Consider the following 26,393-nt stretch of genomic DNA (forward strand, 5'->3'; position numbering starts at 1 on the left):
TGGTGATGTTGAGAAATTGATTCGTGTAGTCCCAAACAGTGAGATCACACTGCTGTAGGCTTTCCCATTGATGAGAAAGCTTCTCTTTTTCCATGGGTGACACAAACTTGCACCATAAGTGCCTTGAATGCATCCCAATTTTCTCCTTGCTGATTTTTTCTTTTTATATACCACCACCATGTGTGAGTAAACCCTTCCAAATGCGTAGTAGAAAAGTGAATCTTCTAGTCATCACTCCTTGGAAAAATGTCAAAGTAATCCTCAAATTTTGAGAGCCACTCTTCAAGTTCGTTGGGGGATGATGATTGACCACTGAATTTAGAGAAAGTGACCTTATCTCTTAGTTCCTGTTCATGTGAGAGGGATGTCCAAACTATCCAAACTGAGGCTGATTAGTATGGTTGACAAGGAAGGTACTATCATTGGAATAATTTCTTTCAAAAGAGTGATAAAATCTTGTGGAAGACATGGGACCTTGTGGAACTTGAGAAGTGCCCCATAATGCATTGCCCATTGTTTCTTCTTACCTATGTGAAGGCTCCCCATGCTCAAAACTGTTAATAGGAATACCCATTTTTCCCAAGATACCTTGAGAGCTTACATCTATCGATGGAAGGGTCACTCTTTTAGCATGTACATGTGATCTATCCCCTTGATATTTTCCTTTATTCTAAAGTTTCATCCCCTTATTAGTGGATTTCCCAACAAGTGTGTCCATGGTGGCTTCCATTTGGCACATTTCATTCATCATTTTTGCATGGTTGACTATGTTTACTGCTATGCCCACCATTAGATCTTCATGTTTTTCCATCATGGATTCATGTCTTTCAACATCTTTGTTTTGTGCAAACATAAGGTGTAATTTAGAGAACTTAGGCTTCCCATGTCTTGCAAATACTCTTCATAATCGACTCCAAGGTTGTGTCTAGCTTTTAAATCCCTAGCATCCTTTATTTGTTGGTGTACATCTTCATTTGCCTTGCTTTTCCCTTATTCCCTACCATTAGTCCAACCCCTTGTCACAAAAATGGTAATATATTGAGCTAGACAACTCCAATTGTAGAATTTTTTAACTCAATCTCCTTTATGCAATGAGCATAAGCATGCAATAATAGGTCTTATATAGAAAATTATGTAATAAGTAAGAAATATGTGGCTGAACTATGAAGTCTAGCACCTTGTTTGCAGCTCTGTAAGAGGTCTATTTGGGTCTATAAATACCTTGTGGGATCCAAATGAAGCTTCCAAACTAAGCAAGAGTCTTGGTAAGACCTATGCATGTATTATGAGATCTGTACTTTTTCTCTTGGGAACAAGTGCACCTTTGTAATTACAAGCAAAAAGCTCACAACACCCTGTGGGAGTCAAGGGGAAATTGGAAAACGATTTTACTTAACTATATGACTAAAACCACTATCATAATGGCATAATACATTGCCAACAAAGCCCAAATCACTGCTTGCATCAACCCAGCACGAACATCCTTAAAAATGAGCATCCCATTGCTAAAATGATCAAGCATATACATCACATAAGCAGCCTAAGCATAGGCATTCCACTACAAATGACTCTATATACATTCTCAAGAATGTATCTTCATACATACTTCACCATGATGCATCGCATACATGAATACATCCATGCCACATGATGTCTTGCCAATTCTCTACTATCCAAAGGCTACTTGTACTCGCACCTAAGACGTAGGGAGGTGTGGAAAGTTCCTCCCTAGCCGAGTTGTGCACCCCTTCGAGATCTTTGATGTGAGGGAGGGTCACCTCTCTTTTATCCTACATCTCACCAAGCATTTTCTTTTCCTCATGGGAATATACATGGCAATGGCATGCTAAGTTTAAATATCAGCATGAAGTGCGCAATGACATTCAAACCACATAAATAAGGCTAATTTGAAAGGAGAATTTCAATACATTCCATGAGACGTAGGGAATTGAGAATGAAATCAAATGAATAGGGATAGGTAAAGGGCTTACCACACACCGACTCACTACTTGCTTACCTTTATTACAGTGGATTTCTCAATAATTCCTTATGCTTAATCAATCAACAAAAGGCCAAATATCTAAGGTTGGGAAAGAGTGTCAACATTAATGAATTTTTAGCATAAACCAACTCTTTCCAATGCAAAGAAGGCATAATGACATGACTAAAGTAGAATGGGCAACATTCAAACAATGAAACCTTTATCTAATTCATTATCTAGCTCTTCATCTCTCCAACAAGTCGTTTAGGCTCAACAATAGGATGAAATGTGTGTGAGAGAGAGTGAAGAACTAAATACATCTTAATGCTTGATGAAGATGGGCTACCAAATAGTAACTATAGGCTCCAATGAAGGATTCTTCAAATGGAAGGAAGTAATGGCAAGTAGAGAGAGAATGTGCCTTGGTCTATGGTTAAATGAGTGAGCCTCTCAGTGCTTGTGTAAGTTGGTTTAACAAGTTTAACTATGGCTGAGCATTTTAGAGATGTTGAAGGTCAAGATGTGCTTCTCTTTATTGAACTCTAGCTTAGTGGTTGCATAGAAGTTATGTGGCATAGGGTTACTTGGAGTACGATCTCTATCAGATGTTTCTAAACAAAGGACATCAGCTTGAATTACTTGTATTGGCAGCTCTTGCACTATCTGCATATCAGCCTCATTGTCGATAACATTGTTTGGCATCTCAACTTGACACTTGCTGCCATTGCTAGATTGCTCAAGGCTTGAGGTTCTCAAGGGAGTGAAAACTTCCTTTATGTTTCTTCCTCGCTTTCTTGCAGACAAGAACCCCATGCCATTTTCACTAAGGGACAATGAATAGGAAACTTTAGCCTTTCACTTGATAGATCTCATGCACACAACATCCTTCCCTTGAACGTATCTCCATTTTTGCCACATTTTTCACCATCAAAGTATAAATGTGAAGTGCTAAAAAGTGACAAGGCTAATGAAGTCACTATGGCCTTTTTTGGAGATGAAACTTGTAACAATGGTCAATTTTTCAATGCTTGAACATGGCTACCCTTTGGAAACTCCCTATCATTTTTTCGTGGAGAACAATCTCTGGGCCATAGGAATGTCACATTTTGGGGCAATATCTGTGCCAGAAATATGGAAAAAGGGACTTGTATTTGGGATGCCTAGAGTGCATGTGGATGGTATGGATGTTTTTCAGAAGGTCAAAGATGTAGTAGTTGAAGCTATTGCTAGAGCGAGATAAGGCAGTGCAAAAATGATTATGGAGTGTGATACTTATCAATTTAGAGGCCATTTGGCAAATCTCAATGAACCTTAAAAGCCAGCAGAGAAATACCATATGTAGCAAGAGATCCCATAGTAGCACTGAAGAAGTACCTACTAGAAAACAACCTAGCGATTGAATGAGAGCTACAAAGCATGTGGAATTTGTAGATGCAGGGATATCTACATCTTTCTTATGCTTTTTATGATTTGCAAGTAGGAAAATTAGGGATATCTCTGGCGTCAAGTGCAATTGGATGTTGTTGATTTTCATCAGAAAGGGCTTCTACAGATTTTGCCCCCTCTTCACTCTTGTTAATGAAAACCTTGGGATTGTTCTTTGGCATTCTATGGGTAGTAGAAATATGGTCTATTTCCTCTAGCTTTCTGATGAGAATAGAAAGGTCATCTACTTCCTATCAAGCTCACTTACAATAGGAAGATCTAGTGGATGTAGTCTAGAAATCGCAACACCTCTTGAATCTTTGACAAAAAAGTGTAAGTGAAAAGTTAGAAGCCTCACTGTGAGACGTAGCAAGAACGGGAGATATTTAGAGCTATAAGGCAGCTCACAAATCTATAGATGGTGTGCTAAAAGACACATTTAAGGATTTTAAAGCCATAGCATAGACTTTGTAGTCATCTCTACGTGCTTTGAACATATTTCCAAAGGTGGAGTTCTTGATTGTGAAGGAGAAGGAGAATCTCAACTTTCCCAAAAGTTAATTGTGACTTAATCTTCCTCCAAGACTACTAGTTTGTCATACCTTCCTCCATTTTTTCCTCCATCTTTTGAAAAGTCTTCAATGCTAACCATCTTCTTCTTGGAAATGTCCACTAGTCACTCTAGCGATCCTTGTCATATCTGCACTTGTGTACCTAAAGTTCTTGGATTTTTGTGACCAAAACAAAAGACCTTAAATGCAATGTGCCTAGCTAGATCAAGGACCTGAGTAGCTATGATACTACTTGTCAAGGAGAGTACTAGAGAGAGGGAAAGAGGAGAGAGAATTCTATAGAAGAGAGAGAATAAGAGATACAAAAGAGAGAGAAAGAGAGTGATGAGGAGAGAGGAATATAAGAAAAGGAGAGAAAAAGATAGAGAGAGAGAGAGAGGCAACCATGAAAGCTGAGAGAGAGAGAGAGAGAGAGAGAGAGGATGAAGGAGACTTGTATTATGAGAATGATGATGATAAAAAAATCAAGTCCCTTATACCTTTCATACCAACCAATGTAGCTGGTATTTTATCCCCATTATTTTATTCCCCCACTTACAAGGCATAGCTTTGATGCAATGCCCATTCTTTGATGTGATAGGCATGTATCTATAGAACACCTTCCATTTATGTGGTTTGAGCCTCACGCTATGTCAAAATCTATGTATGTTATACAAATATTCATTGAAAAATGAAAGACGTCTTGAATAAGACATCTCATTTCATGAATACATAATTATTAACTTGTTTTCATGGACAAAAATACAAAACAAGCATGGTAGTTATCAAATTTAGGTGTTGCAAGGGATGGCATATCAAACTAACAGTCATCAAGGTATTTGAATTTTCAATGCATATAGTAAACAATGATGTTGATATTTTGAACTTATTATGATTGTTAATTTCTCATCTTATTCATTGTCCATTATATTTTGAGGGAAAGCTTGTTGATATATTGTTGCAATGACTTCTATTCATTCTTGAATTGTGTTGTAGTTTTATGAAGGATTGGGTTTTAGGAACTAATTTAAGTTACACCTCTCCAAGAAGGTTTTATGGTGCTTTGTTAGGTCCCTTTAGTGTTAGGTAGAGCTCGTAGTTGCATGAGCTTTATCTGTGCATTTTCTCTTTTCTCCCACAATTATGAGTTAAATCATGATATGACTTTAATTCTATGAGTGAGATCATGACATGACTTTGATTTCTATGAGCTACAAATACATATAGCATGCATTATATGTAATAATCTATAGAGAGCATGGCTATATTGTAAGAGAAAAGTCTACATACATAATGTAAAAGGTACTAGTTTTGATAAATCTTAGGTGAACAACTACAATAGAAGAATTAAATTATCTTATTTCATACATTTGGTTAATTTTTAAAGAATGACACTATAAAGAAAGCCACAAAGTGGTATTGTTTTATCTCTCGCAACCCTGATTTCAAGTGCTTCAAAATGTTGAAAATTTTTATTTAATAGACAAAATGTGTAGATGGATGTGTTTCATACATATCAAAGTAATTTTAATATAATTTTTGGAGTGCTCAAATCTCAAAACACCCTCAATGATGCCTCTAAAAAAATAGACATTCTAACCCTAAAATCATCTTAGTTTATTTTATCACCTTATTTCCTATCTTAAGTATGAATCCTTCATATATATCCAAAGAGAACTTCACATTTTAAGAAGGTATAAAAATAGTCACAAATGTGGCTTTGCCTACAAGACTAGTGTTAAAGGAGTATGCAATGTGTAAGGTTGCTAAAAATTTAGCATTCAATGAGTACCAACTTTCAAGATTTTGACATGTGTATGGGGTTGAGTATGGTTCTAGCTCAAGTCTATAAAAGTAAAAAAAGCTTCAATATTTCCATGTGATGATTTCAAATCAGTCTTTCACTTGGACAACACAAAAATCACCATCAACACAAGTTTTCAAAAGGTAATATATGTTGAGCTCAAACAAAAAAAGAGAGTATGACAGGTTGTGCTTCTCTCCTAAGTGAGTACAAAACCTTTTGATTAATGTATAACCGCATTACAAAAAAAAGTTTTCAACATCCTCGAGACTTTTTGGACTTTTCTCTAGCATGGTGTTATCATAAATTATTTAGAACTTATGAAGTCAAAGTAACATATTCTTGTGAATGTGTAGTTTAGCTCATTGTGATGACCCATTTAGTAACTAGTTCCAAGGTGTCTTCAAGACTTCATATTTCAAAGAAATGAGATGGAATCTACATTGATGAGTACTACAAAGCAAACATCGCATAGAAAGAGATTTTATTTGGCAAGTGCACATGCATGTGATGTTATCAATGTTGAGGAAAATTTATAATAGATGGTGCTTTTCCAACATGAATTCGAATTCATTGTGAGGTTTAGAATGGTCAAAAAGATAAGATTCACTTGAAACTAGGAGGCACATATACCATAGTTAATGGGCTCTAGATTTGTATTGTATTAAACATGTTAATAAGAAGCACGTAAAATGCAACTCAATCTCCATTCCAACTACTCAAATGCATTACTAAACTTGTTCAATACAATATGTATATCTACTTGTACTATGAAATGATTCATTCTCAGTCCTTATTTTAGTATCAAAAGTTGGCATGCATAAAATGTGTAGTCCCTCTAAGGAAAAGATTCTAGACACCTTTTTTGTATGTGATCAACACCACTTAAGTCCACATGTCAAAGTGTTCCTCCCAACATATCATCTCCAAATAGAAGTTTATCAATTGGTGAATATTTCTCAATGCTCGAAATGATCTGCATTATTGATAAGTGCAAAGAATTCTTATAAAGACACCCAATAATGCTAGGTAAGTTACTTTTCTAAGGGAATATATTGAGATCTTGCATGCTATAAGGTTGAAAGCTTGTGAAGGATGTGAGTTTTCTAGAAAGTGGGACAAAACCCACTTTCTTTTGCACAAGATCATATGTATGCATGCATTTGAAAATGAGTTGATAGTTCAAGTGAAATGGCAATCAATGTTGACAAAAAAAACAATCTCTATCTATGGTTGCTTAGTTGTTGGTGTGTCCACACAATATCATCCATTGAAGATTGCAATGAAAACTTCACCTATCCACCATGTGAGTGAGTGAACCTTATGAATGAAAACTCTTCTAGTGAATTTGAGGGAGTCATCTTTCTCCATATAGGATGAAGCCTCCAACAGTACATGAAATGCATTTATAAAAGGCACTAGGTATTTTTATAATGAACGATTCTCATCATGAAATGTGATAAGGATTACCAATTGGACACATGACCTAATTAGATTTCGCTAGGGTGTAATGGAGGCATGCTAAGTGTAATTTTGAGTATCATCTAAACCTCAAATGTGTTCTATATAGCCTAAAATGTAGGATAGGATAATTGTGGGAATAATAACACCCCTATAACAAATAAACAACATGTAAAGAGCATGATTGATAATTCTTATTAATCAAAATGATAAAATTGATGAAACTATCATGTATCAAATCAAAGGCTCCTCCCATTTCTATGTACATTGACTTTTGATTAAATGATTTTACATATTTGTCTCAGTTTGTTGGATTAGGGAAATATTTGATTTTGTCACATGTGAGATGGAAAGAGAATTTTCATATTAGTACTATTTAGTTTTGAAGTATTTTTTAAGGTGTAACATGCTTGGCCTTGCTACCCTAGAATCTTCATATTTGATCTTATGATCTTTTATTGTTGGAATGTTAGCTCTTTATGGGTTCTGTTCCCATTAGAGACAAAGTCTTTGTATTACATATTATGATTTTTTGTTATTAGAATGTTAATACTTTATGGTCATGTTTCTTTAAAGGAAGAGTTTTGTAAATGGTATCTAAATACTTTTCAAGCTCATTTTATCATATCATGGAAAAGTGTTTTTTCAAGCTTTGGTTAAGTCTCAAACCAAAAGGCATTGGATTCTTGTATGCTCTATTTATTTTGAGGGAAACCTAGTTCAAAGCATGCCTTGACTTGCTAACTTCTCTCTATGGTAAATATTTCTCACCTAAAACTGAAATGTGGTATTGATGTAGGTCCATGCCTCAATTTATGAAACTTTTATTGGGTGTTCATCATTGAGGCCTCGACATGTCCACCTTTAGGTATTGGGGAGTTCACTATATGTAAAATTGTACTATCACATGCATTCAAGTCTAAGATTAAGAACCCCTTTTCTCTTATCATGAATAAGATGTCCCTCTTTTTTATTTAACTTGTAAATATCTCCATTAAATTATACAGTTTTGATGTAAAAAATATCTAAAAAAGAGATTTTGAACATCCCTTCTATTGAATCCACATGATAGACTTACATATATATAAGATACCTAAGTGTAGCAAGTGAGTTCATCAAGATGAATCTTTTAATTCTATGAATCTGATCTAAAATAGATTGCTATCTAGGTATTATTAGTAGTATAATAGAGCCAATTCAGCCAGACTTCAACCAAATAGTACTTGAAGAATCCATAATAGGAATTTCTTCAAACAAACCGATATCAAGCTTTCATCTACTGAGATCAAAAGCATTAGATATCATCCAGAGCATCCAATTGGTCATAAACTTGATCCACAACATCATCCTCATACACTGATTCACCCTTCAAGGATGATCATATTGTTAATAAAATTGATGTTTCCATAGATGTACTTGGAAGCATGACCTGGTAAATACTTTGCTCCTCACTTAAATCATAAATCCTTTTCCTTTCGATTCTTATAGAGGTCCATTGGAATGACTATTATTTGAAGGAATAGTAGAAGTGGACTTCAATTCAGCGTGATGGATCCTTATGTTATTATCATTTGCAACTTGATAATCACCTCTTGATTTAGTAGCATTGAAGGGTGGATGTGTAGGTATTTTAGGGCTAGCAAATGAAGTTCTAAATCCACTAAAATTTCCATCAAATTTTCTCTACCTATTTACAGCCCTTTGTTGTCCAAAAGTGACATGCATAAGGATATCCTTCCTATACTTATGATCATACCTCTCAACTAACTCGATAGCTTGGAATAGTGTGGCAAGTTTTTAGGCCATGATATTAGCTAATAAACTAGGCTCCAGATCATAGATGTATTTATGCAGCTTTGCATCATTGCTCACACGCTCCACACACATAGTCAGATACAAGAATCGGTTGGTATACTCTCTAACAGATAGAATCCTTTGGTCTAGTTGGACACCACCTCTAGCTGATTTCTTTTTCTATACGGGGGCACTAGTACTTAAGCCATCTTTACTTTGAAATCCTCTTAACCATCAACCTACTAGTTCTGTCTTTTAATGCACCTCTAATATGTATAAGCAATGCCCTCAAGGTGAATCGTAGTGAAATGAATCTTCCAATCAGCAGACCTAGGGAAGATGTCAAAGTAAGACTCTAATTTGGATCTTCACTTCTCCAAATCTGATGGTAAAGATGAATGACCTCTATATTTAGTCAACACTATCTTGTCACGAAGTTATCTTTTTAGAAATCCTTGCTACACATTTGAAGCTTGAGAATGCATATCCATGTAGCTACCAATGGGAGCTGGATGATTAGAAGAACTCATGTGGTAATTTGTTTGGAACCTTCCTAGAGAAATAGGTGGCTTACTTCTAGCTCTTGGAGGGTTAGATCCATGAATACTCAAGGTTGGCTCATCAACCCTAAAAGATGTCTCCCTAATCTCATCAATAGTGTGTGATATACCCTTCTTTCCAATGATACCAAGCTATGGATTAGGATTTGAAGGCTGAAAGGATTGCTTATTTCTACTTTCCTTTTCTAATATTTGTGTTGCCACACAAACGAAACCCCCATTTTACTACAAACTTGATAGACGTAACATATTTTTGGTTTGGAAAAAATTAATTTTTTATAAGCTTATCGCTATATTTGGCTTTAAATTATTATAAACGCATTTTAAAGAAAATGCATGAAGTGCCACTTAGAAAAATAACCCAAGTAATATAATAATTAACTATTCAATGAAAAGACTCTTTGACTTGGAAAAGGATTATATACCTGTCATTAAGAAAATATCATAATTATGGTTTATTTCATTATATTTATTGTTATTTCATTAATGATACATGTGACCATAATAACATAAAAAGATAGACGGTGTCAAGGAAGGGAATATTTTATAAATTTTCCCGGAAAGTGACTATCTCTATTTAATTTTTCTAATGATAGAGAAACGCATATGAAATTTATAATAGTTTATAGAAAATCATTTACATAATATCATGAAATAATCAATGCATTAAATCGATAGAATATTATATAAGAAAATATATACTAGATTTTCATAAATTAGGTGTGTAGTAATATAATTCAACATTTGAAAGATGAAAGAAAAATTACACTTATGATTTTTGCATTGCCTAGAATAAAGTTTTTAGAAAAACAATCAGCATTGCACTTAGGACATAGCTAAATGAAAATTTTTCTTTCTAGATAAAGTTGAAAGTTCAGCAACATCGTCGATTAAACCATAGAATATGAGTAGAATAAAATAAAAAATATTTTCTTGCTAAAAACACACGTAATGTTAATATTAATGATTATATTAGCAAGAACGTCAATATCATGAGTCGACCCACGTATGAATCTATGAGAAAACCTAACCTAAAATATCGAGAATGTTGAAGCGAAAACAACTATGAAATACTGAACAACCTTGAAACTATCAATAGTATCAGGAAATTAAATAAATATCCGAAGTCTATGGACTTGTTGGACATTGATAAGAATTTGTCGATACAAATTCTACAGTCTAAACAAACTTGGAAAAGCATTTGAAATCCTACTAAGTGCGGGTTAAGGGCAGGGCAATGCATGAATTGCCCACCATAGGTATAAATGCCCATATTATCTTTTAGGGTGGAAATACCAATTTTACATAAGGATAAAATAGACTTCAGATTCATGAAATAACTTGTGGATCCTGAAAAAGAGTTGCAAATAGGAAGTGAACCCCTAAGAATAAGGTGATACCTTAAAAGAGAAACCCTAAATTTGGGTGGGGTTACTTCCTATTCTAAAAACACTTGTTGCTATTTCTTTTTTATTTGTGCATGCATTGATAGTTGCACAATAAATATTGATATTGCTTGCAGTAGTTAGATTAGATTGTAGATATATAATCAGGATAATAAGAGGAAAGATCGTGATATGCCTCCCCTATGGCTAGATGCAAAACCCTGCTCCAAGGGGGTTTGTTTTTACTGTTGCAAGGAGTAGCCCCAACGACGAGAGGTCACTCGATGAGGAATCCCTTAGGTAAGAGGAGACAGGAGTGCCAGGGGACTTTGGATGTAAATCTCTCGATTGCTCTTAGGAACTGTTTGACCGTCATACAAATCAAGATGCGATCCTAGAGTCCTCAGGTACTAGTGAAGGGACAGAAATCTTGGAGGGTTTCTTTTCTTCTACGTAGATAGAATGGATTTTTTGGTGAATAGAGGTTTATCTTCTACGTAGGCAGAAGGGAAAAATCATTGTTAATAACTTTGCGAACTATGTTTTGCCAAAAGACTATTTTCACTATCTTTGTGTTGTGTCCTAAAATTTATGCAAAGAAACCTATGATAACAGGTTAATTAACAAGGTTGCTTTCATATATTTCATCAACTAATGTGATAGGTAATTAGAAAACTAAAGAAAACCATTTGTGGGAAACAAGTGGGCAAGAGCCCTGATGGATCCATCCTACAGATGGGTGATCTCGGTAAGCTGGGAGCTTCTCTCAAGAGATGAAACCAAATGTTAATTAGGGAAAACTAGGTAGAGCCAAGCGTTGACTTACCTAGCATCAAGTCTTAAAACCTTGATAAAAAATTATCTCAGGGGAAAGGTGTGGCGGCTATGCCAAAACTCTATTAAGGTTCCATGAATCCTAACCGATTTTATTGGAAAAAAGTGTTGCACTCCATGAACCAAGAGTAACTATGATTGCTCCAGTCGGACAAGAAGCCCTTATGGGACACCTTTGATGGAGCTAGCTGATGTATGAAACCTCAGTTGTCAAATTAGAACCCCGATCTTGCAAGTTGAGTGACCCTCATGGGGACGGTCAGTACCTTCTATTATGGGGTGGGCTCTGGGAAACCTAGACGATAGACCTCATACATTCTCATGAGTGTCAGGTGAAGCCGTCTAGGATAGTTTCCCAATGTACCACTAAAATGTGCTGCCATGGAATTGTTAGTCAACAACCTATTTTATTTCTACCACATAGTTATTGATGCTTCTTCAATAGCTCCCAAATCCAAGTCACAATAGCTCTTGAATATGTGTACCAATTTCAGGTGGATTAGATGAGGATTTATATCTAGTTTAATGGTGGACAACAAGATTTCAATTCGATGTAGACCTCCATTTGTTATGCTCCTTGATCCAATCTTTTGATCCTACACTCCCACTCTGATATTAGCTAAAAAGAATAGATATGTACGTGCAATGGAAGGGAGAATGGCATCCACAAGATATGGAGGATCAAGCAATCTCATTCTTCTTCTTCTTCATAATTCTTCTCTTTCTATCATTTCCAATAGTCTGCACACAAATTATCCCACTAAAGTGATAGATACCTTTTACCTTTAAGTCTCTTTATGCACAACCTCTACTTTCTTTATGCATACATAAGATATAGAGTTAACCTATAGCTTATTTCTCAACACAATGATTTTTCTAATTTCTTATAGAAAAATGGTATTTAGAAGTAGTTTACATATAGGTACACTCCATAGAAAAATGGAGTTCCTAAGAGAAAAAGTAGGCATATTGTAGAGGTCTCGAGTATTGATGTTTGAAAAAATCTTACCTCATCACTATTAGGATGAAGCAATCGGTATTTTTGTATACATTATGAATAGCACACCTAAGGTTACCATACATGGTACAACACCTAACAAGAAGTTTGCATGTCAAAAACCAAATTTGTTCCACTTGAAAGTATTGGATATATTGCTTATGTGCACATTCTCAATGAGTTGTGCATTGAATTGGATTCCAAAGTAGAAATATGTGTGGGATATTCTCTTCAATAAAAAGGATAAAAATGTTATAACATTGTTACATGTGAGTTGAGAGTTATCAAGGATGTTGTCTTTGATGAAATGAGTAGCTTGTATACCAATGTGCATGATACCATTGGGGCTGATGTGCATGAGTATGGCCATGCAAAAAACAAATCTATAGTCATAGACATTGAGTGGGCCTCATGAGTCCCTTAGTTATGGGTCTATTAATAAACCTTGAAATGGTAGATTACAGTCACAAATCACTCCACCAAGTACATCACGCAAAACTGACGAAAGTGGTACTTGACCACATAGTCACTTCCTAGTGACGATTTTGCATCAACAGGCAACAAGGATGATTTTGTAACTCCCAATGTCTCTGCGTACAGGCATACGATGCAATTTCTACAGTAACTTTCCACCGACCTGTAGAACAGTGGTCGCACAACATAAAACATGGCCTTTTCCTGAGTGCGTGCAGAAAACTTCCGCCTCCAAAACAGGCCCCGAAATGGCCTCAAATTAAAAAAATAGGGATACCAAGGGCTAAAGCCCATCTCCCGTAGCATATACTGCCCTCTTGCTACACCGCGAAGGGCGTCTCAATCTAAGACAATGCACTCCTGCACTTTCCGGCTGTGCTACCTGCAAAGACTTGCTCCCAAACCAGAAAAATGAAAGCAACACTGGTCCTCTTACCAGAACACCGCGAACTTGGTCTGCTTTCTTAAGCTCCTTACCACGAACAAGGCTCTGATACCATGTCAAGATTGTGGGAGAGAAGGAAGGAGTCTCACTTGTAGCTTTCTTGCTTGCACAATGGGGGAATACACACAAAGGTGGAGGCTGAAAACGGTTTTCCTCTTCTTAGTTGTGTAAGCCAAAAAGAACTCAAGTACATAGAAATAGAAGAACCCTATATATGGGTCTCAAACCAAACTCAACTAACTAAGGTGGCATACTAACTGAGCCATGAACTAGAGTAGATAAGGATAGCTGTCATCTAGCTATTATTCATGGGCGGTGTACCAGCCGCATCTACAACTGACAAGTCGGTGACATAAATGCACAACGGTCACCCTGGCATATCACAAGTGGAGCTCAATATCTCAACATCCCTTTCAACTGGGATTAGAGCTTTGCTTTCCAACTCTTGAGCTTGGTTCATGGCATTCTTAGCATCCCATCGACTCCCTACTTGCATTGGGTCTCCTTCCCGGCAGCCATATCCGACTCCTTCGAGCTCTCGTCGCTCCCTAACTTCTCGAGCACCTTCTCGATATTTTTGGGTACCTTCAGGGCATTACATCAGAGGTATTTGATCATTTTCTTTAGGGTTTACTTCAGTTCTCAGGTCTCACAAGCTGTAAACAAGTTGTGGGCAGCCATAGCTCACACCTCTTGGAGCTTCCTTTACCTAGATCTTGCTTCCAACCTATCAAGGCTTGCTGAGGCTTGGTGTAGGCCTTCTTTGACCCTCATTTGTGCCCCCTTTGGGCCCCATTGTTGACACGTGGGATAGCAGACCCCCCTAGCCAGCTCACATTTTTTTGCGCCTATTTCAAAATCTAGCCCAAAAATCACTCTTTTTGTCATATCTCAGGCATTCGAAACCCGATTCAGGCAAAAAAAGAGTCTAACTTGGGGTTTTGGCATGCTTCGAACATGATGGTGATATCGGATTTTCCAAATTCTGATGATAGAATCTTCTGCAACAGATTTCAGGTCTGAGACAACATGTATTTGTATGCCTTGTTAAGATTGTGGAAGAGAAGGAAGGAGTCTCACTTATAGCTTTCTTGCTTGCACAATGGGGGAATACACACAAGGGTCGAGGCTGAAAACAGTTTTCCTCTTCTTAGTTGTGTAAGCCAAAAAGAACTCAAGTACATAGAAATAGAAGAACCCTATATATGGGTCTCAAACCAAACTCAACTAACTAAGGTGGCATACTAACTGAGCCACGAACTAGAGTAAATAAGGATAGCTGTCATCTAGCTATTATTCATGGGCGGTGTACCAACCGCATCTGCAACTGACAAGTCGGTGACATAAATGCACAACGGTCACCCTGGCATATCACGAGTGGAGCTCGATATCTCAACACTCCCCCTCGAGCTCAATCCCAATTCCTGCACACCAAGCAGGTCTCTAAACTTGCGCAGCTTCTCTGTGTCCAATGCCTTCATGAATATGTCAGCTAGCTGATCCTCTGTGCTGACATAAACTAGATCAATAAGACCTAGTAAAACCCTCTCCCACACATAGTGATAATGCACCTCAATGTGCTTTGTTCTAGCATGATAGACTGGGTTATTTGCCAAGTGTATACTACTCATGTTGTCACAATAAATGATAACTGGCCCATCTGTAGCCTGATGCATATCATAAAGTAGCTTATGCAACCAAGCTACCTCACATGCAGCCATTGCTACACCCCTGTACTCAGCCTCTGTGCTCGACAAGGCAGCTGTAGGCTGTTTCTTACTGCTCCAAGTGACTGCAGCACTCCCAAAAGAGAACACATACCCACTGGTAGATCGTCTATCAGAAATACTACTAGCCCAATCAACATCAGTGTATCCATGCAACTGTATCTGAACCCCAGTCTCATAAAGTAGTCCATACTGCAATGTGGACTTCACATACCTGAGTATGCGTCTAGCTGCATCCAAATGCGGTTTCCTTGGAGCGTGCACAAACTGACTTACCAATCCAACAACATAGCTCAAATCTGGCCTGGTAATAGTCATATAAATTAAACTTCCTACTATGCGTCTATACATAGTAGAGTCTTCCAGAAGCTCACATGCATCTGCACTCAGCTTCACATTCTGCTCCAAAGGAACTGAAATAGGCTTATAGCCTATCATCCCATATTTGGACAGCATGTCCAATCCATACTGCCTCTGCAAGAGCCATATCCACTTGGTAATCTAATCACCTCAATGTCCAAGAAATAACGCAACTCTCCCAAATCCTTCATCTCAAATTTCTGCTTCAATAGTATTTTCACATGAAGGATATCTTCATCACTGTCACCTGTCATAATCAAATCATCAACATAAATGACAAGTAGCATAATACCTTTCTCTGTTTTTCTCACATAAAGTGAGAAATCTGCCTTGGAAATCTAAAAGCCAATAGTAACAAGATACTGTCCTATCTTGTCAGACCATGGTCTAGGTGCTTGCTTCAAGCCATACAAGGCTTTCTTCAACCTACAAACAAACTCAGGATGAACAGCATGCACATAACCTGGTGGCTGCTCCATATATACCTCTTCTTGCAAATCACCATGCAAGAAGGCATTCTTTACATCCATCTAATGTAAAGACCATTCCTTTGATGCAGCCATAACAATGATTGCTCTTACGGTTGCCATCCTTCCAACTGGACTGAATGTTTCGTCATAATCAATGCCATATGTTTGTGTATACCCCTTGACTACTAATCTTGCCTTGTATCTATTCACAGAACCATCTGCATTGTGCTTCACCTTATAAACCCACTTACAGCCAATTGCATTCTTACCTTTAGGCAAAGGTACCAATTCCCATGTAGCATTTGCTTCCAAGGCATCCATTTCTTCATCCATGGCTTTCTCCCATTTTTCTTTTCCCATGGCTTACTCAAAAGAAGTGGGTTCTGGTTCCTGTATCACTTTGACCATATAGGCATAGTGAATGGCTGTAAATCCATCATATTTCAGCCTATCCACAGGATACCTAGCTCTGGTAGACCTACGCAAAGTAGGTTCACTCCCAGGTGCTCTCAAAACATCCCTAGTCTTCCTTACTCCAGGTGTAACAATAGAAGGAATACCCAACTCATCATCAATGCTCTGTTCTGAGTCACTGGATACACCATCCACATAAGAGTGACCTGCATTCACATCAAACATGGGCTGATCTACCTTCTCTTTTCCTTTTCGTGATACCTGAATACCACTATCTACATTTCTTTGAGAAGATTCTCCTGATCTCAATCTGCCTGTCCATGGCAAAGAATGTGAACCACTGCTAGAGAACGCTCCAAGTCCACTAACATCTTGTGACTGCTGCTATGAATTCTGTGCAGCATTACCATTTTGTGCATCTACATTATCAATCACATTTACTGGTTTATACCAGCTACTCATCTCATCAAAAACAACATCTCTGCTCACTGTAAAATTACGAGTAGAAGGGTTATAGCATCTATACCCTTTTTGCTGCAGAGAGTAACCAATAAAGATGCACTTCTCACCTTTTGGATCCAACTTGGATCTCAACTCATCTGGCACATGAACATAGGCAATGCAACCAAAAATTTTCAAATGAGAAATATCTGGTTTCCTACCAGTATACCTCTCCTCTAGAGTCATGTCATGTATTGCTACAGTGGGAGTCATGTTCATTATGTAGACTGTTGTAGCAACTGCTTCAGCCCAATAAAAATCTGGCAGGTCTTTTTCATTGAGCATGGCATGAGATACCTCTCCAATATTCCTATTTTTCCTTTCTGCAATTCCATTTTGTTGTGGGGTATGACTACATGAATATTGCTGCTTTATGCCATGCTCCTGCAGGAACCTTGCAAACTCATTTGAGAGCTACTCTCCCCCTCCATCTGACCTTAGGCATTTTATTCGCAGGCCTGTTTCTTTTTCAACCATAGCTTTAAGAGTTTTGAAATGCCCAAAAACTTCACTTTTCTTTTTCATAAAATACACCCAAACTTTTCTGCTATAGTCATCAATAAAAGTGACAAAATAATGACAGCCTCCAAGAGATGGAGCTTTAGTAGTCCACATATCAGAGTGGATTAATTCCAATGGCTTCTTACTCTCTTGAACATGTCTAGGAAATGGTTTCCTTGCCTGTTTTCCAAACTGACAGGCTTCACATACCTTATGCATTTCTGCAACCTTGAATTTAGGCAATCATGCAACAATATTTTGGGCTTGCATTGATTTAAGTCGTTGTACATTAACATGACTAATGCGTTTATGCCAGATATCAATATCTACAACTACACCGGTCCCATGTGCAAACATTGCTACACTCAATTCAGGCATGTCTGCATCCAACGTAAACATTCTGCCCTTCTTCTTTCCTTTTGCTATCAAGCGACCTTTATTTTTCATATCCTCAACAAAGCATCCATGAGAATTAAATCTGACCTGCAAGCCCTGCTCAACCATTTGACCAACAGAAACTAGGTTCTTGGTGATATTCGGGACATGAAATACATCTGACAGGTATTTCTTTTTCCCATCCTGCATAGACAAAGGAATTTTCCAATCTGCACAATAGGATGTGCAGTATCATCACCAGTCTCCACAAATCCTGGTTTTTCCATTTTCCTTGCATCCTGCATCCATTCTGCATGACCTGTCATGTGGTTTGATGCACCTGAGTCAACATACCATACATTGTTACTTTCTTCTGCACTTGTCACAGAATTGTTCATGTGCTGTACCATTAAAAAAAGCTCATTTCGATCATCACCTTGTCTACTAGAAGATGCATAATTCCCTTGTTGCAATTTTCCATTCATGATGTCATTCTACTTTTTATAGCAGTCTTTAGCCATATGACCCATTTTACCACAGTAGTAGCATTCAACATTGCTGTTTGCATTTTGGCCTCTTTGCCAACCACCACAACCTCTTTGGCTCCCCCTGCCTCTAGAGTTACCACGTCCTCCTCCATAGGACTGGTTTTCTTGAGTTTGCTGCATATTCTGATTTCTACCACGGCCTCCAGATCGGCCTCCTCTACCTCTGCCTCTACCTCTTCTAGCATTTGAGTAGAAGACAGCTTCTTTTGAAGTTCCTCCTGAAGAAGATGCACCACCATTTCTCTACTCCTCAGAAATTAGAAGAGCAATCAACTCCTCAAAATCAGGAAATCTTTCACGGACAGAAATGGATGTTCGAAACTATGCATAATCCTTTCCCAGACCATTCAAGGTCACAGAAACTAAATCATCATCTTCCACTGGCGACCCAATGGAAGCAAGTGCATGTGCAATCTTCTTCACCTTCATGTGGTAGTCATTGATGCTCATATTTTCTCTTTGCACATTGTGCAACTCTTGCTTGAGCTGCATTTTCCTGGCTTGCGTATTTGTGCTATACATTTTGACAAAGTATTCCATGCCTCCTTTGGTGTACTTGCATCTTGAATATGCACAATCATAAAGTCTGAAATGCTGATAGACAACCAGTACATAACTTTCCTGGCTCTCTCATGCCATGCTTTAAATGCATGCATTTGCTGCTGATTGGGAACATCAGGAAAAAGTGGTTCTTCTTCATTTCCTGCAACGAATTCCCAATATCCTTTTCCCATAAGGAAATTCGTCATTCTAAACTTCCATGCTTGGAAGTTGTTCTTGTCAAGCTTTTCAGTGACGATCTGTGAAAGAGAATCAGACACTATTACAGAACACTGCAAAAGATTCTGTCACTGCAAAGAACACAGCTTTAGCCTCACAAGGGCAAATCTGCAAAATTGACGAAAGTGGTATTTGACCACACAGTCACTTCCTAGTGACGATTTTGCATCAACAGGCAACAATGATGATTCTGTAACTCCCAATGTCTCTGCGCACAGGCATACGATGCAATTTCTACAGTAACTTTTCACCAACATGTAGAACAATGGTCGCACAGCATAAAACTGGGCCTTTTCTTGAGTGGGTGCAGAAAACTTCCGCCTCCAAAACAGGCCCCGAAATGGCCTCAAATCAAAAAAACAAGGTCACCAAGGGCTAAAGCCCTTGCCCGTAGCATATACTGCCCTCTTGCTTCACCGCGAAGGGCATCTCAACCTGAGACAATGCACTCTTGCACTTTCCGGTTGTGCTACCTGTAGAGACTTGCTCCCAAAATAGAAAAATTAAAGCAACACTGGTCCTCTTACCAGAACACCGCGAGCTTGGTTTGATTTCTTGAGCTCCTTACCACGAACAAGGCTCTGATACTATGTTAAGATTGTGGGAGAGAAGGAAACAGTCTCACTTGTAGCTTTCTTGCTTGCACAATGGGAGAATACACACAAGGGTAGAGGCTGAAAACAGTTTTCCTCTTCTTAGTTGTGTAAGCCAAAAAGAACTCAAGTACATAGAAATAGAAGAATCCTATATATGGGTCTCAAACCAAACTCAACTAACTAAGGTGACATACTAACTGAGCCACGAACTAGAGTATATAAGGATGGCTGTCATCTAGCTATTATTCATGGGCGGTGTACCAACCGCATTTGCAACTAACAAGTCGGTGACATAAATGCACAACGGTCACCCTGGCATATCACGAGTGGAGCTCGATATCTCAACATGCCTATGCTTGTTTGGGCATGACTACATAACCGGTTTGATATCCCAATTGATTGGGGGATTGAAGCTATATGTAATGCTATGATTTTGGCCTGATTTTGGGGCTGAAAATACACAGTTTATAACAGTAAATGCATGCTGAATACTCTTGGACTGAAGCTATCTTTCATGCTTTGACATATGCCTATTGGTTCCGGATGTATGTCTTGGGTTATGCTATGATGTATTGATCATCGAGGGACGACTTTGAGCTTGTCATTGAATCCGGATGCTTTTGGAAGCTTGAGCTTATTTCAACCCGCACTTATTGACATTGGTATATGCTTTGATAGTGATGCTTCTTGGGTTTATGCATACCCGTTGCCTACGGCTTGATTCTCATGTCACGGTTGATTACCCTATGCATACGTTGAGCTTGAGTGCTCATTGAAGCTCCATCTTGGATGCATTTTGGATTATCTGGAGTAGTCTTGGATGTTACTTGGCTTGTCAGAGTTTGGATTGGGATGTATTTGATGTCTTACATGCTTACGGATGCTACATACAGCTGCTCTACCGCCTACATATTCGGGATGTACTATTGATGTATTGTCTTGGACTTATGTCATTGGCACTGTGTCTTGCCTTGGCTTGAGCTCTTGAGCTCGTACATGCGATTTTTTTGCCAGTGGGAGCATTCTTGAATGCTTATCAAACATTGAGCCGGTGGTACTTTTATGCATTTAGCCGTTACATGCTATTGAGCAGTTATATAGACACTTGAGAATTTGGAACTTCTTACCTTTTGGGATGATACATCATATGTCTTGGTTCACTGTATGCTTATGAGCTAAGTCTCAGTTTTGGATCCGTATCTTTGTGAACGGACACCTACTTGCGTCAAGTTTTGGTAGTGGCAGGAACACTTTGCCCCGTTGCCTGGGGGTGTGCCTACTCACTAGCAGATGTTTGTATGACATACTTGGGTGTTGGATTCATACTTATCGACTGTTATATGCTTATGCTATGCTCGCATGATGCCGACTTTGGTCTTGGTAGTATCTGATTGCCTTGGGATCCGATTTTGGCACTGTTAGCTCTCTTTTACTAAAATTTGAAATTTATTACAAAAAGCATATATGTATGGACTGACATGGATTTTTCATGGTGAAACACTCTGAAATGATGTACTTTCACTAGTACTTGGTGGGCAGCAGCTTTGGTTCCACTTTTCTTGCCATTTTTTCTCAATTTTGGAGATTTTTTGGTCATTTTTTGCAATAAACAGCAAGCAGTTTTGAACTGTCTACAGTCTTCCAGCCTGCATTATGGCAAGTTTGTCCATTGATCATGCTATTTTCAACATCACTAAGCTTGATGGTATGAATTACTCTTATTGAAAGAGCCAGATTTGGTAGGTATTGGTGCAGAAATCATAGATCAAACCTTTGAGATTAAGCGGGTATCCGCCTGCAACTATGCCAGATGAGGAATGGCTTGAGCTTGATGAGTTATGCAAGTCCACCATTGTATTGTCTCTCACAGAACAAGTTCACTACAATATATTTGAGGAAGAACAGAGTGCATGGAAGTTGTGGAATAAAATCAAGAATCTCTATGATAAGAAAGTCCAGCGAGTCAAATGTGTTGGCTGAAGCAGCTTATGGATCTACACATGAAGGAGAATGTGACTATGTTTGCTCACTTGAGCCAGTTCCATGCTATACTCAAGAACTTGACTTTGCAGGGCATCACTTTTGCAGAGGATGTCACTCCTCTTTTCTTGCTTGGTACTCTTAATGAGGCATGGGATGTATTCCGCACTGCATTATGTGCCTCTACTGCTAACTTGAAATTATCTGATGTTGAGAGTGCTCTTCTGCAGGAAGAGGTAAACCGTAAGAATTTGGATGCCTCTCCTGTGTCTCATGCTATGACAGTTAGAGGAAGGAATGATGGATATGGAAAGCATGGCAGTGGTAGTGGTCATGGATGGGATTCTCAAAAATCTCAGTCCAAGTCTCATGGGAAGTCACATTGCAAATCCCATGGCAAGAATGCAGATGTTACTTGTCATATTGTGGGAAAAAGGGCCATATTAGGCCACAATGCCATGAATTGTGCAATGAAAGGTGCAAAGATAAGGGGAAAGACAAAGTGCAAGATAAGTCTTCTAATCACAGCATAGTGCCTGCAAAGTCCAATGTTAAAATTGAAGAGATCAACGTTATGCAACCTGAGGATGTTGATGATTATGATTATATCCTTGCAGCTTCTTCTAGCGCTTCGCAGATGACAGAGATATACTCTATGTATGCACAGTGTTGGCTCTTGGACTCAGGTGCATCCTTTCATGTGACACCTTGCCCGAAAGTGATTTCATTCATACCGTACTATTTCGGGTACTGTGCGCTTGGGTGATGACAGCTCTCTTGATATTGTGGGCATTGGTGATGCTAGGCTGCAATTTTCTTTTGGCAGTAGTTTTGTTATGCAGGATGTATGTCATGTACCTGCTTTGACACACAGTCTCATGTTAGGACAGCTTGATGATGCAGGTTATCATGTATCTTTTGGAGACTCTGCATGGAAGATCACTCGTGGCATACTTGTGATTGAAAGAGGTGCCAAGGCTAGCAATCTCTACCCCTTGATTGGATCAGCTTCTTCCCTTGACCATGTTTTGTCTGTGGGTTCTATCCCACGTATCTCTTTGGCATGCCCATTTGGGCCATAAGTCTTTGAAGGGAATGAAAATGCTTTCTAGTTTGCAGTACTTAATGCCCCTTGATTATGCATGTTTTGATCCATGTAAGCATTGTTTTTATGGCAAGCAGACTAGGTCTACACATAAGAAGTCTGGTAGGTCACGCATGATTGAGCCCTTGGCATTGGTACATTCAAATGTCTGTGGACCCATGCCTTGTCAGTCTATGGGTGGTGCAAAGTATTTTGTTACGTTCATAGATGATTTTTCATGGAAAGTTTGGGCTTATCCCATTAAGTTGAAATCCGATGTCTTGGCTGTGTTTCAGAGATGGATTGCATTGGTTGAGAACCAGTCTGGGTATAGGCTAAAAGGCCTAAGGACAGATAATGGGAGTGAGTATGTTTCACATGCTTCTGAGCAGTTATGTGATGAGAGGGGTATTAAGCATCAATTGACCGCCCCCTACACCCCCTCCCAGAATGGTTTGGCTGATCGAATGAATAGAACCATCCAGGAGCGTGTATGCAGTATGCTTAGCCATGCAGGCCTACCACAAAGCTTTTGGGCTGAGGCAGTTAGTACAGCTATGCATGTCATAAATAGATCACCTTCTAATGGTTTGGATTTCCAGGTTGCAGAGGAGGTATGGACTGGAAAACCCCCTCTTATGCGCATCTCCGTGTCTTTGGATATGAGGCATTTTGCCATGTGCCCAGGGACAAGAGAAGTAAGCTAGATCCCAAGAGTGTCAAATGCATTTTCCTTGGTTATGGGGATGCAGGCGAGATGGGTTACCGTATCTGGAATCCACAAGCGCAAAAAGTCATCCGCAGTCATGATGTAGTCTTCCATGAAGGCAAGATGCATAGGCAGCCTGAGAGAGTTGTTGAGATCCACAGGCTCATATTCCAGGAGGAACCGAGAGCTCCCGCACAGCCAGTTGGATAGCCTACAGTTGCAGTAGATGCTCATGGTCAGGGTGTTGGACAGGTAGCTGGGCAAGCAATAGAGCCTGCCGTGAGATGGTCTACTAGAGACAGAAGTCCACCTGATAGACTTCAGCCCTTGATGCATTATGTCTTGGCTGCAGATGCAGGAGAGCCTTTTACCTATGATGAGGCTATGCGCAGGGGTGACTGTCACTCCTGGGAGAGGACTATGCAGTCTGAGATAGACTCCCTGTATAAGAATGACACTTGGGATTTGGTTTCCTTGCCTACGGGCAAGAAGGCTTTGCCATGCAAGTGGGTGTACAAGCTAAAAAGTACCCCTGGACACACCAAGCCAGCATACAATGCTAGATTGGTAGCAAAGGGTTTTAAGCAAGAGCATGGTGTGGACTTTGATGAGTTCTTTTCTCCTGCAGTTAAGATGACCACCCTGCTCTTAGTCTTGGCTTTGGTTGCTCAGCTTGACTTGGATTTATACCAGATGGATGTCAAGACGGCTTTCTTACATGGGGACTTGCATGATGAGATTTATATGGAGCAGCCTAAGGGCTTTGCAGAACCTGGCAGGGAGCACCTAGTGTGCAAATTGAAGAAAAGTCTTTATGGCTTGAAACAGGCACCTAGGGGATGGTATCATAAGTTTGATGCCTTTATGCAGTCACAGGGCTACAGTCGGAGTGCTATGGATCTGTGTCTTTACACGAAGAAAGCTCATGATAGTTCTTTATTAATTTTGGTACTCTATGTGAATGATATGTTGATAGCAAGGAAAGCTCATGATGAGCTAGATGCTCTTAAGGCTCAGCTCAAGAAGAGCTTTGAGATGAAAGATCTGGGATAGGCTGCTCACATACTTGGTATGCGCATTACACAAAACAAGCATCAAGGACTCCTCTACTTATCATAGAGGGAGTACATTCATAAAGTCCTTAAGCGCTTCCGCATGCAGGACGTAAAGCCTATTGGTTGTCCATTGCCTTCTTATGTGAAGGTATCATAGGTTGATTGTCCACAAACAAAAGAGCAGAAGGCTGAGATGGCCAAGATTCCCTATGCATCCGTAGTGGGTAGTCTTATGTATGCCATGATAGCCACTCGTCCAGATATTGCCTTTGCAGTTGGTGTTGTGGCACGCTATATGGCTATACCTAGCAAGAAGCATTGGGATGCCGTGAAGGGTATCATGAGGTACCTAAAGGGAACTGCAAATATGTGCATATGCTATGGCAGCCAAGATACAGGAGTCGTGGGGTACATTGGCTCTGATTATGCAGGGCATGCAGATAGTAGGAAGTCCACTTCCGGCTATGTATTCACCTATGCTAGAGGTGCTATTTCTTGGATGTCCAGGGTGCAGAAATGCACGGCCCTTTCTACTACAGAGGCCGAGTATGTTGCAGCCACTGAGGCTTGCAAGGAGTCCATTTGGTTGGGTCGTTTAGTTGCTGACCTTGGTATTGATGCTATTCCTACACTGCATTTGGATTCTATGAGTGCTATTCAATTAGCCAAGAATTCGGTCTTCCATGCGAAGACGAAACACATTGAGGTGAGGTATCACTTCATACGTGGGATCATTGAGGACAAGTCTATTGATCTTGTTAAGATCTCGACTGACCAGAATCCTACAGATCTGCTCACAAAAAGGCTCTCTACAGAGCGCTTTGCCTTCCTCAGGAGGTTGATGGGTGTGGAATGAGATAATGTCTTTCCTCATCCTGTTGTACATGTGTACATGTTGTATTGTCTTTTTTCTTTTTCTTTTCACTCCTCACTGGGGCAGATTCACCTTTAAGTGGGAGGTTGTTGGGGGTAAAGGCGCCTCTGCCTAGCAGCCCGTGTATTACTACACTGACAGTCACTGCCACTGCACACTGCAAGTAGCAGGCGCCCATTCACCGTCACTTTATTCTTTATTCTTTTAGTGACAATTTGAATAAAGGAAGGCCCGGTCACACATTGTGACTGTTGGAGTTCCCATTTCTAGTCTCTCCCTTTCTTGCTCTTGCTCTCCCGCCATAGCTCTCGAGTCCAACCATCGATCCGTCGCTCCCTTTCAACTTCTGGGAAAGTGCAAGATTGTAGTTTCTGAGTCTGAGAGCATGCCGATAATTTTATGTGCTGCCCAACACTAAGGATGTAGGCAGAGAATTGTTGTTAGGAGGACAAACTTTCAAGAAGCAAGCTTGTTGCAGTGTCAATTACGAGTCATAATGCATCCAACTAGCCGTGGGTAACATCCGAATAGTTACAACTTTCAGCAAGGGCGGTGTGACTCCTTTCAAGTCCACAAAGCCACCAGTAGAGAAACCCACCACCAAGCCTTAAGAGGTGCTTTGTGACTTGTCACAACCTACCCAGCCTCGAGGCCAGCAACCCACTAGAACCAACAATGAAGCCCATGAGTCCCAGTTCAAATGGGTAC

At 39.2% G+C, this 26,393-nt stretch overlaps 1 pseudogene; it reads left to right on the top strand.

The window, feature by feature from the left end:
- LOC148017242 (pyruvate dehydrogenase E1 component subunit alpha-3, chloroplastic-like) overlaps positions 1–3,412 on the top strand; it is a 41,169-nt pseudogene extending 37,757 nt beyond the window's left edge.
- The last annotated feature ends 22,981 nt before the right edge of the window (positions 3,413–26,393 follow it).

Source organism: Lygodium microphyllum, chromosome 22, assembly GCF_053477565.2.
Source record: "Lygodium microphyllum isolate KBCC chromosome 22, Lygodium_microphyllum_v1.1.10, whole genome shotgun sequence".
In the NCBI taxonomy this organism is placed as follows: domain Eukaryota; kingdom Viridiplantae; phylum Streptophyta; class Polypodiopsida; order Schizaeales; family Lygodiaceae; genus Lygodium; species Lygodium microphyllum.